The 13,096-nt window shown below is 45.2% G+C and overlaps 1 pseudogene; it reads right to left on the bottom strand.

The window, feature by feature from the left end:
* The window catches only part of LOC127452690 (dynein axonemal heavy chain 5-like), a 220,522-nt pseudogene that overhangs the window by 15,225 nt on the left and 192,201 nt on the right, over positions 1 to 13,096 (bottom strand).

Genomic DNA, 13,096 nt, shown 5'->3' with positions numbered 1-13,096 from the left:
TGTGAGCTCCATTTTATGTCCAGTAGAGGTTGCCAAAAGCTAGTAGTGAAGCAAGATGTTTTCAGCTTTACAGGATGTTATACAAGGAAGAGAAAAGCATATATTTATAGATTCTATCCCCCAACCCAAACACAAACCTTACCTTAACCATTAGTGGAGTAAAACAGTAATGTTAAAGGGAAAAGTGAAACCTCTGAATTATGATCATCATTGATTATTCAAATGTGATTACTGCCTGGCTTTGAACCCTAGTCTCACACGCAGCTGATGCAGTGTGCTGCTAATCACATCAGGTGGAAAGGTTAACACATTGAAACCACCGCAAACATGTCTGATAAGAATGCTGCATGTCAGTGCATGGGCATACAGTTGCCGATCCTAGGGTACCGAAACTATCGGAAAATTCATGCTAAATTCTCGTGAGATCATGTTGCTCAGAACACCCCAACAACCACCTAACAATCCCCTAGCATCCACCAAAAACACCCTTGCATTGTAGCGGTGACTTTTGCACATGCAAGCACCACTCATACTTTCTTCTGAAAAAGAATACTGTATGTAAATGCAATAAAGGTTTATTGAACATTGGTGTCTATTCATTTTGCTGTTGTCATTTTCACTGTAAGACACAGTCTCATGGCTTCAGTTTAATACCTACCTGGGCTGGGCTGTTTTTGATCAGCAATCCAAGAGTGAGCAGAAAGAACTTGTGTTAATCATATGACCTATACATTTGACAGATCAAAGGCTGGCGATAACATCTAACCTTTTTCCAGCGTGCATGTATGCTGACGTCGTACATGCAGTCCAGTGCATCTCGCAGGTTCTCGCTCATGATGATGGTTCCATCGATGGCTAGCTTCAGGTCACTCAGCGTGTTCCTGACCAGCACAATCACTCTCGGCATGCGATCAATCTCCTGCCGCAGGAAGATGTTCATGGGCTGCAGAGGACCCATGCTCATCAGTCTCTCTCTCTCAGCTGGATAAATGAGGAAATGACAATGAATAATGCGGGCTGTATTTCCTTACAAGTGCTTCATCCTAAAACATCAAAGTCACACATAAGGGATAAAAATGGAACTCATCATGCAGCATCTGGGAGGGTCTGGGTCCACAAATTTACTGCATCGGTTTTAAGGGGGGGGGGGGGTGTTTCCCGGACCCCCTTAAGAGTTTAAGGTATATTTTACATAAAAATTAAAAGTCTGTCATTATTTACTCACCGGAATGCTGTTCCAAACTGTATGACTCTATTTCTAGTGTGGAACACAAAAGGAGAAGAAAGAAAGAAAGAAAGTCAAACAGGTTTGAAACAGCATGAGGGTGAGTAAACAATAAAAATAGTCTTGATTACTGTCGTAAAGAAAAGGCCAATGAGAATTGCAAAGTGGAATTTGCATGAGCTGGCTCGCAACCACTCATTCAGGTTTTGTGCTGAGGAGCTGAGACAGGGTCCTGGCCATTTCAACGGGTAGTACAGTATTGAGGCAGGGGGTACACAACGTATTGTTCCCTCCATCAGGGAACGGTGGTTACGACAGTAACCGAGACGTTCCCCTTCTGTCACTCACTCAACGTTGTGTCGATGTAGTGACACTAGGGGTCCCTATACGAAACACCACAACTAGCTGAACCGTGTTACGTGGACTGCCGGTGCAGGTTCAAGCAAGCTGCTGCTTGTGTAGTAGCAGGTGCACCGGTCTGCACGTAGCCTCCCCCAACGCCCCAAAAAACGTCGTATAGTTCCCCACATCCCTAGGGGGGGAAGAGACGTATCTAGTATGGAAGCAGGCTGTGCCAGCTACCTTTTCTCTCTATGTTTTCTCTCCACAGAGTATTCAGATATTCAGCTGGGGCAATTTTAATGCTCAATATATGCACCGGGGAAGGTGTTCTTTTCCTATCCTATTCTTTCAGGGGGAAAAGACCCCACGGAGACCACATCCTGCCCGGAGGGGAGGTAACATGTGGCAAGCACATCATGTGGGCTTAGAGCCGCACATGGAAGAGGTGCAGTGGTAGGTCCTGCCTGAAAGGGGAGGAGCTCTACAAACACGGCGACTGGGAAAGAGAGGGCTCTTTCAAAGGGAGACACAGGTCTGCCGACAGGGAGATACATCACAGGGGGTTACCGGAGTAACCGGAACCTGTGGAGCACCTACCTCAGTAAGGGCATATTAGCTCACGTACTGGTTCTGGCTGCGAATTCCTCCGCTGAATTCGCGAGCCACAGGGCTAGGGAGGAAGGACATCCAGGGTTTACGGGTTTGTGAACTCGCATGGGAAAAGAAGCGCACATCTTCGCCTCTTTGGAGGGGGAAGGCGCTATACGCAAGCAGCACACCCGGCCAGCTGTCCGTATTCCCAAACTTACCTGTTTGTACCTGACAGAACATGGGTCGAAACCGGCTCAACCCGGAGATTGTAACATCTCGCAAAGGATTTGGGTGTCGCCCAGCCCGCTGTCCTGCAGATGTCTGCTAGAGAGGTGCCATGGGCCAGTGCCCACGAGGATGCCAGACTCCTTGTGGAGTGTGCTCGTATTCCCGAAGGGGCAGGCACGGCCTGGGCCTGGTATGCCATAGCGATCCAGTGGGCAAGCCTCTGTTTGGAGACAGCATTCCCTTTCCGCTGTCCGCCAAAGCAGACAAAGAGCTGCTCAGAGCGTCTAAAGCTCTGCGTGCGATCCAAGTAGATGCGCAAAGTATGCACCGGACACAGCAACGACAGGGCTGGGTCTGCCTCCTCCTTGGGCAGCACTTGCAGGTTCACCACCTGATCTCTGAAGGGTGTTGTAGGAACCTTGGGCACATAGCCCGGCCGGGGTCTCAGGATTACGTGAGAGTCACCCGGACCGAACTCCAGGCAGGTATTGCTGACAGAGAACACTTGCAGGTCCCCAACCCTCTTGATGGAAGTGAGCGCAATCAGGAGGGCCGGCTTCAAGGAGAGGGCTTTCAACTCGACTGACTCTAGCGGCTCAAAGGGGGCTCCACGAAGGCCCAGGAGGACCACGGAGAGATCCCATGAGGGAAACAGGCGTGGCCTAGGAGGATTCAGCCTCCGGGCACCTCTCAGGAACCTGATGATCAGGTCGTGCTTCCCTAAGGACTTACCGTCCACTGTATCGTGGTGTGCCGCTATGGCAGCCACATATACCTTCAAGGTGGAAGGGGACAGCCATTCCTCCAACCTCTCCAGCAGGAAGGAAAGCACTGACCCGACTGCACATCTCTGAGTGTCTTAAGCTCGGGAAGAACAAAAATTCGCTAACCGATGCCACTTCAGGGTATAAAGCTGCCTCGTGGAGGGAGCTCTGGCCTGAGTGATCTTGTCTAACACTGCTGGTGGTAGGCCACTTAGGGCTTCCGTGTCCCATCCAAGGGCTAGATGTAGAGATTCCACAGGTCTGGGCGCGGGTGCCAGATGGTGCCCCGTCCCTGAGAAAGAAGGTCCTTCCTCAGGGGAATTCGCCAGGGAGGGGCTGTTGCAAGGAGCGTGAGGTCTGAAAACCAAGTCTGGGTGGGCCAATTGGGGGTCATGAGGGTGACCTTCTCCTCGTCCTCCCTGAACTTGCACAGGGTCTGTGCAAGTAGGCTTACTGGGGGGAACACATACTTGCGCAGCCCCCGGGGCCAGCTATGTGCCAGGGCATCTGGGCCGAGGGGGGCCCCCATTGGAGAATACCACAGCGGGCAGTGGAAGGTTTCTCGGGAGGCAAATAGATCTACTTGTGCTTTGTCGAACCGACTCTAAATCAGCTGGACTACCTGGGGGTGGAGTCTCCACTCTCCCCTGAGCGTCACCTGCCGTGACAGCGCATCTGCTGTGGCGTTGAGGTTGCCCGGGATGTGAGTGGCCCGCAGCGACCTCTGTTGCCGCTGACTCCATAGGAGGAGATGGCGGGCGAGTTGCGATATTCGATGTGAGCGTAAGCCGCCTTGGTGATTTATATATGCTACTGTCGCTGTGTTGTCAATCTGGACCCACACATGCTTGCCCCGAATCAATGGCAAAAGCCTCCGCAGGGCGAGCACTACTGCCAGCAACTCGAGGCAGTTGATGTGCCAACACAGTTGTGGTCCTGTCCAGGAGCCAGCGGCTGCTTGCCTGTTGCTTCATCTCCGCTGCAGGGACAGGCTCTATCGCGCCCTTGCGCAGAAGGGTTGTGATCTCCGCATGCAAGGTGGAGGCGTTCTTACCCCTCACTGATATGAAGCGCATGCTTCTGAACCGGGGCAGGTGCCTGGTGAACTGAATCGTGTAGCCGAGTCGGATGGTCCTGGTCAACAACCGCAACGGGTTGGAAAGCGCTAGCCACGCGTCCAAGCTCTGGGCGAAGGGCACTAAGGGGACGATTGCGTTTAATGAACCTGTGGGTGGGGCCTTGCGGCGGGAGGGAGCAGGGGATGCCACGTCGAGGAGCCTCGTTTCATCTCGGACTCGTGGCTGTGCTGAAGGGACCATCTTACCTTGCTCCATGTACCCGGCGTCGGGGAGTCAGCGACGGGGAGGAGGGACTTTTCGACCGTCCTTGTAGTCCATCACAACCACCTGGCCATGGGTGTGAGGGTGAGTGTGGTGCGATCGGACGCGTGAAGGTGGGGGGCCAGCATTCACAGCATCTAAGTCGCAGGTGCTCAGTGCCCATTTGCCGTGATAACGACAGTCATAAACACTGGCTATGTGACCCAGGGAGTGAGGAAACTGCTCTTTTGAGAATGTGGGTACTGCAGCCCGTTCGAGGTTTGGCAAACATAAAAGAAAAAGGAAACCAAGGATTTACCTCCTACAGGCCTTGGAAGGGAGTGCCGGGCAATCCCGCCAGGTGGGAGTTCCGGCGATCCCGCCTTATCCACCTTAGGGACCTCCGTATATCTGTGGGCCACCCCGCCATCAAGGGTAGTGAGAACGGACGAGCTGAGAGGTCGGTTTCGGGCAGAAAAAGGTGCCCTCCACGACCTCGTCAGCTCGTCGTGGCTGTGAGCAGCGCTCCGAACCCAGGAACCAATCACCAATCATCTAGCCGCGAGGGCTCAGGGGAGGGTGGAAGGTTCCACTCCAACCCGACACACACGTCGGCCCGGGCATGCATGGCAGTCATCTCGCCATCAGCCTCAGACTGGGCGGGCCGACCCGAAGGTGGCAGCCCAGTCAAGTCCTCGCCGTCTGACATTGCCAGTATGCTCTCCGATGCAGCGATCGAACTCCCAGAACTCCAAAAGGGACACTAAGCTGGCCCTGGGGTGAGCTGGTCTCCTCTCGGAACTCGCCAGGGGCAAACGTGCGTGCTGGAGAATGGGAGGTCCACAGGGATTTACCCGGCGGAGCCGTGCCCATTGAAGCCCCCAAAATGCCTCCAGCGCCAGCTGGGCCGGCCTCATACCCAGAGGTAAAAGGCGAGGCGCGGGGGGTGGCTAGAGTGGCTTTCCCCCGGAAGAAGGAAAGACACGACCGCAACGTTGCCATGGTCGTATTCTCGCAATGAGAACATGAACCATCCACGAATGCTGCCTCAGTGTGATTGCTGCCCAGACACGTGAGGCAGCGCCGGTGGCCATCGGAAGTGGAGAGATAGTGGCCGTATCCAGGAATCACACAAAGGAATCTTTATAAAGACACGAAAATATACTCTTTAGCAGGAATATACACTCTTTTAGCGCTGTTGAAGCACCCAGGAGCGAAATCTGCACTCGTCGTGCAGAAGGAGAGAAATCCGCTGGAAATGCGCCGTATATCCAACAGCATACGCTTCTTAAGAGGTGAATGGAACAGCAGTAGTATTCAGCTCGCTGATAGTACAACCGCTCGGCTCCGAAGAAAAAATCTGAATGAGTGGTTGCGAGCCAGCTCCTTTTATACCCGTATGTCCGGGGGAGTGGCATGCAAATTCCACTCGCCAATTCTCATTGGCCTTTTCTCAAAAATCGGAGGTGTTCGGGGCTCTCAAGAGTGACTCCTAGTGTTACTCGAGTGAGTGACAGAACGGGAAAGATAATTTTTAGGTGAAATCTCCCTTTAATTGGGAAACAAGGTCAACAGTACTTTAGCACAATGCACTTCTTAATGTTATTAATAGAAGTTATTATTTATCTTAATGTTTATTACCACAGAAAATATTTAACCCATCCCTCAATAAAAAAGTAAAAAATTTTACTAACAATTTTAAATAACAATTTTAGTGTGATAAAATTGCTTCATGGTAAGTTGTAATATTAACATTATCTATGTAAAGTTATATCCAAAAAGTGATTTTTACACACTAAAATCATGCATCACACATCTACAATGTTTACGTCCTGTGCCTATACGTTTGAAACAACGTGTATTTGAATGTTTATGGACTGACCCCATTAACCCATTCACTTCCATTGTAAGTACTTTACTGTAACAGCAATTTTGCCTTTTTTTTTTTTGTTTTGTTTTGGTAATCAACATTATGCAACAAATGCTGTCAAATGAGATTGACTTCTATTGAAACCGGAACATTCCTTTAATGGGTTGGCTGAGAATCTGGTTGGGGGTCCCTGGGTAGGAAAAGATTGACAATGTCTATTGTAAATACATTTCGTTTTATCAGTGTTCACAGTTTTTTTTTTTTTTTTTTATTTACACTTAGAACATCATTCTTTTCTCTTTTGTTATTAATGATCATTTTCATAATTGCCAGAAAGGAGGGCATAGTGAGTTTTCATCTTTGTGTTTTAAATATTTTAGGAATGTTAAATCTCAGCTGTGAGAGATAATGAGCAGAAAAAAACCCATGTGCACCCCAGGGCATGTTTTTTCCTGCTGCCTTGTTAATTGGTGGAAAATCAGAAGGGAGTAGCAGCCAGTTATTGCCTATATGTGTCATAAACACCTGCAGTTAGATGTTAGAACATTCATCAGTCCCAAAGAAAGAGAAATGCATTTCCCCTCAGGACTCCACTCTCCAGACATCCAAGGCCATTTGCTCTTATTGGGGACTCTGACCCCTCCATCAAATTTTGCTGCATCACTGTTGCCCAGTTTGGAGCCTTACCTCAAATGGAACAAAATCTAGAGGCCGCTTCTCTGCCAGCCAATCAACGATTGCCTCCCTGTTTGAATTTCTCAGTCCCCGCTGGAGCTGTCCTTCGGTTGGATGCTTAGGATGGTGTCTAGTACGTCTTTAGCAAGTTTGCTATGGTAGGTGATGTCTGCGTTGGGGTGGAGGCCGAACACTTCAGGGGTGTCGTATGTGGGGAAACCCTAACAGAAACAAAATAATATGGAATTGAGTCAGGGAGGGAGTAGTTAGAAGACTTTACCCTCCACTGTGAGAGCTTTGGATGACTGAAAAGTATGGGGCTAAAAAATAACTGTCATTTGGAATTCACTTTTAAGTCATTTTTATTGGAAATTCAGTTTAAAGCAACCCTACAGTACAAAATAGATACCATTTTCTCCCTTGGAAATGCTCCGCTGCTTTGAACGCAGTGGTAATTTCCTATGTGCAAATTACCGGTCAGAGTGGACAAGTGTTTTAACAGTCCGGTTGTTGGTCTAATGCATTGTTATGCATCTTGCTTTTTTTTTTAGCATCTTGTGTAGGAGCGCTGAGTTTTTTACATAGCATGTCAAGTTAAAAGAACTTCAACTTTTAATACAACTTTTAAAAGCTTTCTTTAAGAGTTCTTACATGGACAGAAAACAACAAAAATCATGTGCACGTTTCTAATGGCACAAATGCATACATTGCTCTTTCATTAAGTTCTTTTCATCTGTTGAACTGAAAACCACGTTCAATGCAGACAGAAAACTCAAAAGTTTATGCACCAAATTTTCTTTTACAAATTTTTAAAAAAGACTTATGGGAAAATATGAAGTAGATTACTCCCTCACGACTAAAGCGGCACATCTAAATGATCAAAATGGTCTGTACCTATTATAATTTACAATATAATTATTTTATTAAATGTGAAATTATTCATAAAATTATAACTATACTAAATGTATTATCGCCTCTGCTTTAAAAGGTTCTCTCATAACAATAATGCAGCAGCTGGGACAGAACGTGCAATCTACTATAATCCTGTTTACATTAATGGTGCTGTCAGTGATTTTTTCATGGAAAAGTATGCAAAAAATGTTCCATCTCCCTTAAAGATATTAAAGAAATAAGTGTCCTGATATAGCTTATCGGTCTCTGTGACAGCTGTAGACTTTGTAAACAGCAAGCAAAAATGTGTTCAGGACCGCAGACACTGATGCTTTCCACCTGTCAATAATTTTTCTCGTTCTCATAGTGTTTTCTTTGAAGCGGATCATTGAGGCTATGATTCATAATGTTTGTCAGTTGAGGGCGCTATTGTGCCACTGTTGAATTTGACAGCCACAGGAACAAACAATGCAGCTCTTTTGCTCTGTTTTGGTCTCAAAATTGTCTTTGGAGGGCAGGGTTTTGGAATGAGGGGGCGTGACTAATTCAATGGCTCTGTCAAGTGCTTATTTAGCACCTTTAAATAAGCCTGCACCCGAGCAGGTTTGAGCTTACAGACCTGTTGCCATGAAAGCAACTTTGAGATGTTCTTCGAAGAACGTAACTATCTACGATCAGGTCAAATCATCAACAATGAAATCCAGACAACTCGCTAATCATCGTACGAAGAACGAGCCTCTGGTGAGACACATAGATGTTTACACCTGATCGCTTAAATATGTCTCCTGTGACCACTTGTGGTCGGATGTGGAGGGGAGTGACTCTGTTTCATGACGACATACGTACATCAGTCACCATATCAGTGTGTTACTGCATTATAATAAACTGCAACAAAGTCAGAGAAGACAAAGAAAGTGCAAAAAAAAAAAAAGAAAAGAAAAATGGTGCAATATTTCTCCCAGATGCAGCTGAAATTAGCTAAGCACAAACACAACATGCCAAGTAGAATTATCCGTTATGTTAGTGGATTACCTGTATTAACCTGAGCTGCAGATGTTCGTGCTTCTCATAAGTGTCTTTGCATGTTGTTTTCAAACACACTGAAGAAGATCCGTGAAGTTCAGGATGGATTAGCATTTACACCTCAAATGTGATATGGTTGCATGCGTTTTTGACCACATTCGTACGTGGTTTTTGTGATCGGATCACCAAAAATACATCTTAACACCAGGAGTAAACAATTAGCGAAATATCTGAGTGTGCAGTAAATGTTTTGTGTCCATCTAAAGACATGATCCATTCAAGGTACAACAATCATTACTATATTTACCGAATTTAATAAAGGTACATGATTGTATACTTACTGAAAAATCCTAAAAATACAGTGAAAGACAGAGTGCCTTCCAATCGTTTTTCAGTAATATCATCAATATTTCGAGAGCTTACTCTCATTAGCCAGGTAAACTTATGCATCTTGCTGCTGTTTTAATGAACGGAAACTATTTCCCATATCTCTCTTACTTTTTGAAGAATAATAATCATTAAATAAGCTTATTAGTTGATTAATGTGTGTTCAGCATTGTGTCCAAGCTATACCAGTCATCTCGCATTTTTTATTCATTCATCATAATTTCCATTCAACACAAAAGCTGCTTGTAAACAACATGCGCTTAGAGATGTTACACTAAAAGTCTGAATGAAAGCTAGCGGGACATCTATTTTTTTCCCCCTTCTTTCTTTTGAGGCAAAATGCATGTTTCTCCAGGAGCTTTTCTGTGTGGTTGTGTTAGTGTGTGTGCAGGTTCATTCACTAATGGTGATAAGTCCATTGTGCGTAACAAAGTGAACAAGGTTGTGGCTAGCAGAGATGGGCTCTTAGAACGCCGTTTGCCATTGAATCTGAAAGATTCATCCTGCAGTGATTTGAGCTAAAAACATCCATCACAATCAGCTCAGACAGAATAACGTTGAGCCTTCCAGTACCGGCAGCTGTAGTACACCTCTCATGAGGACATCGCTGCTTTACATGACTCACTATTTTCAATGTACTACAGAAAGAAGTACAGAGAGAGGCTGGTTATGTTCCTTGGTACCCGAAGGTCTATTATGAGTTGGTGTCACGAGTATACATGGGCCTTTGAACAGTGCTATTTTCGATGCTGATATATCAGCTTTATTTTAAGAGACACTAGTTTTTCATATGCCAGACTGAAATTTTGAGTGTTCTTACCACCAGTACCTCACTCTAAATACTCTACTGTGTATTGGCATCATAATTTTATTTTCTTGAATGAGAGCAAATAATTACAGGTGTATTTACAGTCAATTACAACTTTAATATAGCTAAACAAGTATATATAATTGCTTGAAACTAATCATGCATCAACAAAGAAAAACAGCCACCCCTGAACATATTCAACAAAAGACAATAAGACAAGAACAGACAACAGGCTCTCAAAACATGAGTGGTGACTTTCAAAAATTGTGAGTCACTCTAGCATAAAAGTGTAATAATTGGGCACAAGCGTATTGTTGCGACAATCCTAAATATAAAAATCAATGTTTATGTCAAATATTTATGTTGTTCATGTGATCTCTCCTCAGGAAGTTTACATTCTTTCGGCGTGCACAAACTGTGCGCAGTGAGTAATTGGTAGGGGAGCACTAGCCATAGTGGGATTCATTTGTTTACTTTTGTTAAGCCCACTGGCAAATAAACCATTGTCAGTGGCTTCTGCTTGATTTTAAAGTTCTTTAGACAACCGTTCTGCTGTAAATCAAGCTTAAGTTGGTGGCTGTGTTTTGGAACATAGTCCATACTAGTTACTAACTCGTCCAAGCTGGTTATTAGCTGGTAAACCAGCTACCATGTTCCAAGAACAAGCTTGACCAGCTAAAGCTGGTAAGACCACTTGGCAGCTGGACTGTTGCTTATCCAAAATGGTCTACAGCTATTTACCAGATAATGACCAGCTTGGACCAGCTAATGACTAGCTTAGTCCACACTGTGTCCAGCTAATGAACAGCTTGAACCAGATAATGACCATCTTGGACTAGACATTAACCAGCCAATGGGCAGCTTGGACCAGCTTAAGACCAGCTTGGACCAGATAATAAAAAACTAATGACAAGCTTGTACCAGATAATGACCAGATTGTAACCAGCCAATTAGCAGCTTGAACCAGCTAATGACCAGCTTGGACCAGATAATGACCAGCTTGGACCAGCTAAAGACCAGCTTGGACAAGCTAGTAACATGCTAATGACCAGCTTGGACCAACTAATGACCAGCTTGGACAAGATTGTAACCAGCCAATGAGCAGCTTGGACCAGCTTATGACCAGCTTCGACCAGATCATGACCAACTAATGACCAGCTTGGACCAGATATTAACCAGCCAATGGGCAGCTTGGACCAGCTAATGACCAGCTTGGACAAGCTAGAACATGCAAATGACCAGCTTAGACCAACTAATGACCAGCTTAGACCAGATAATGACCATCTTGGACCAGATAGTAACCAGCCAATAAGCAGCTTGGACCAGCTAAAGACCAGCTTGGATAAGCTAGTAACATGCTAATGACCAGCTTGGACCAGATAATGACCAGCTAATGACCAGCTTGGACAAGATAATGACCATCTTGGACCAACTAATGACGAGCTTGAGCTTGAGGGCAGAAGCATAAAGGATAGTTCAAACAGGTAGTAAAAGCCTAGTGGACACTACACCACTCAAGCTCGTCTCCTTTGATGTTTTGAGTCGGAGACTGGTCTGCGACGAGAAGTCCCAGATCTCATGACGAACATTCGTGTACTATGCGCACTCCTGCATAGTAAAGCAAGTTTGGGCCCTGTCCCAATGAGTGAGAGACCGACCAGCGCTTTATCATTCAGTCATACACAGTCATAATGATTGATGTATGCCCTAATGAAATCAGAGACTCAAAATCTGAACACAAGTGGTCAAAGAGATGTCCAGGTGTAACAGTGATGTGTCTAACCTGTACACTTGTGATCAGATCATCCAAAAAGTCTTAATTAAAATCTTAATACCAGGTGCACACTCAGTCGGGGACAAATGGTCGTGTAGTTGATGCACCCAGTAGCAGAGCGCTGACTACAAGTTGAGTAGTGTACGCTTGGCTTAAAAAGAATAGTTCACCCAAAAATGAAAATTCTGTTATAATTACTCAGCCATATGTTGTTCCAAGCCCATATGCATTTCTCTCTTCTGTGGAACATGCTGAGTGTCCCAGTCACCATTCACTTTCATTCATCTTTTTTTTTTCCAAACAATAAAAGTGAATGGTGAATGACACTAACATTTATCCTAACATCTACTTTTGTGTTCAGTGGATGAAAGAATGGCATATGGTTTGAAAACATGAGGGTTAGAAAGTGATAACAGACTTTCATTTTGGGGTCCCTATTCCATTAAAAGTTCAATGGTATCCCTTTAATAAGTCAATGCTCTCCAGTTTAAAATAGACAAAATGCACTGAAAATTAACAGATGAAATCCTGAAAGAGGGGACCTTGTTGTTACATTAGCTATTATGATGTTTATTGAAAATAGATAATATGCAGAATAATATTCATATCCCGAGGTTACCAGAGCCTGCCAGATCCAGCTCTGTTCCTGATTGGTGTCGGACTCCACTGCTATGTGTTGCTGAGAGATGACGACAAACTACAGCTGGTGCTAGCCAGACATCACTTCAGTCTTTTGACTTCAGAGGATGAACTGATGCCAACTCCAACAGTAAGACATCAGATACTTCATATGCCACTGCCTGAACCTTGGATTTAGGATGGACCCCACCGAACCTCACCGAAATGACCTGCCGGTTGAACTGCAATGCACCTCATCATTTATCTCTGCCTGCATCGCCTTTGGATTACACTCTTGAAATGTAATAAATAGACTATCATTTAATTGCCAACAAAAGCCTTCATCAGCCAACTAACAAAGGACAATGCATCTATATGAACTTCTGCAGTTAATCCAGGATGGACTTCAAAGACATTAGTCATTAATCTTAAAGTTCATAAAAAATCTTTTATTTTTATTTTTAAAACACTGGACCTTAATGCGTACTTAATTTACAAATTTAAAACCATGACTTGCACTGCACACAAATAATTAATATTGGCATTATATTCATGTTGTTTAGCCAGAGGGGAACTGGCCC

This window comes from Myxocyprinus asiaticus, chromosome 15 (genome assembly GCF_019703515.2).
Source record: "Myxocyprinus asiaticus isolate MX2 ecotype Aquarium Trade chromosome 15, UBuf_Myxa_2, whole genome shotgun sequence".
NCBI classification, from domain to species: domain Eukaryota; kingdom Metazoa; phylum Chordata; class Actinopteri; order Cypriniformes; family Catostomidae; genus Myxocyprinus; species Myxocyprinus asiaticus.
This window is presented reverse-complemented; position numbering and strand designations above follow the sequence as displayed.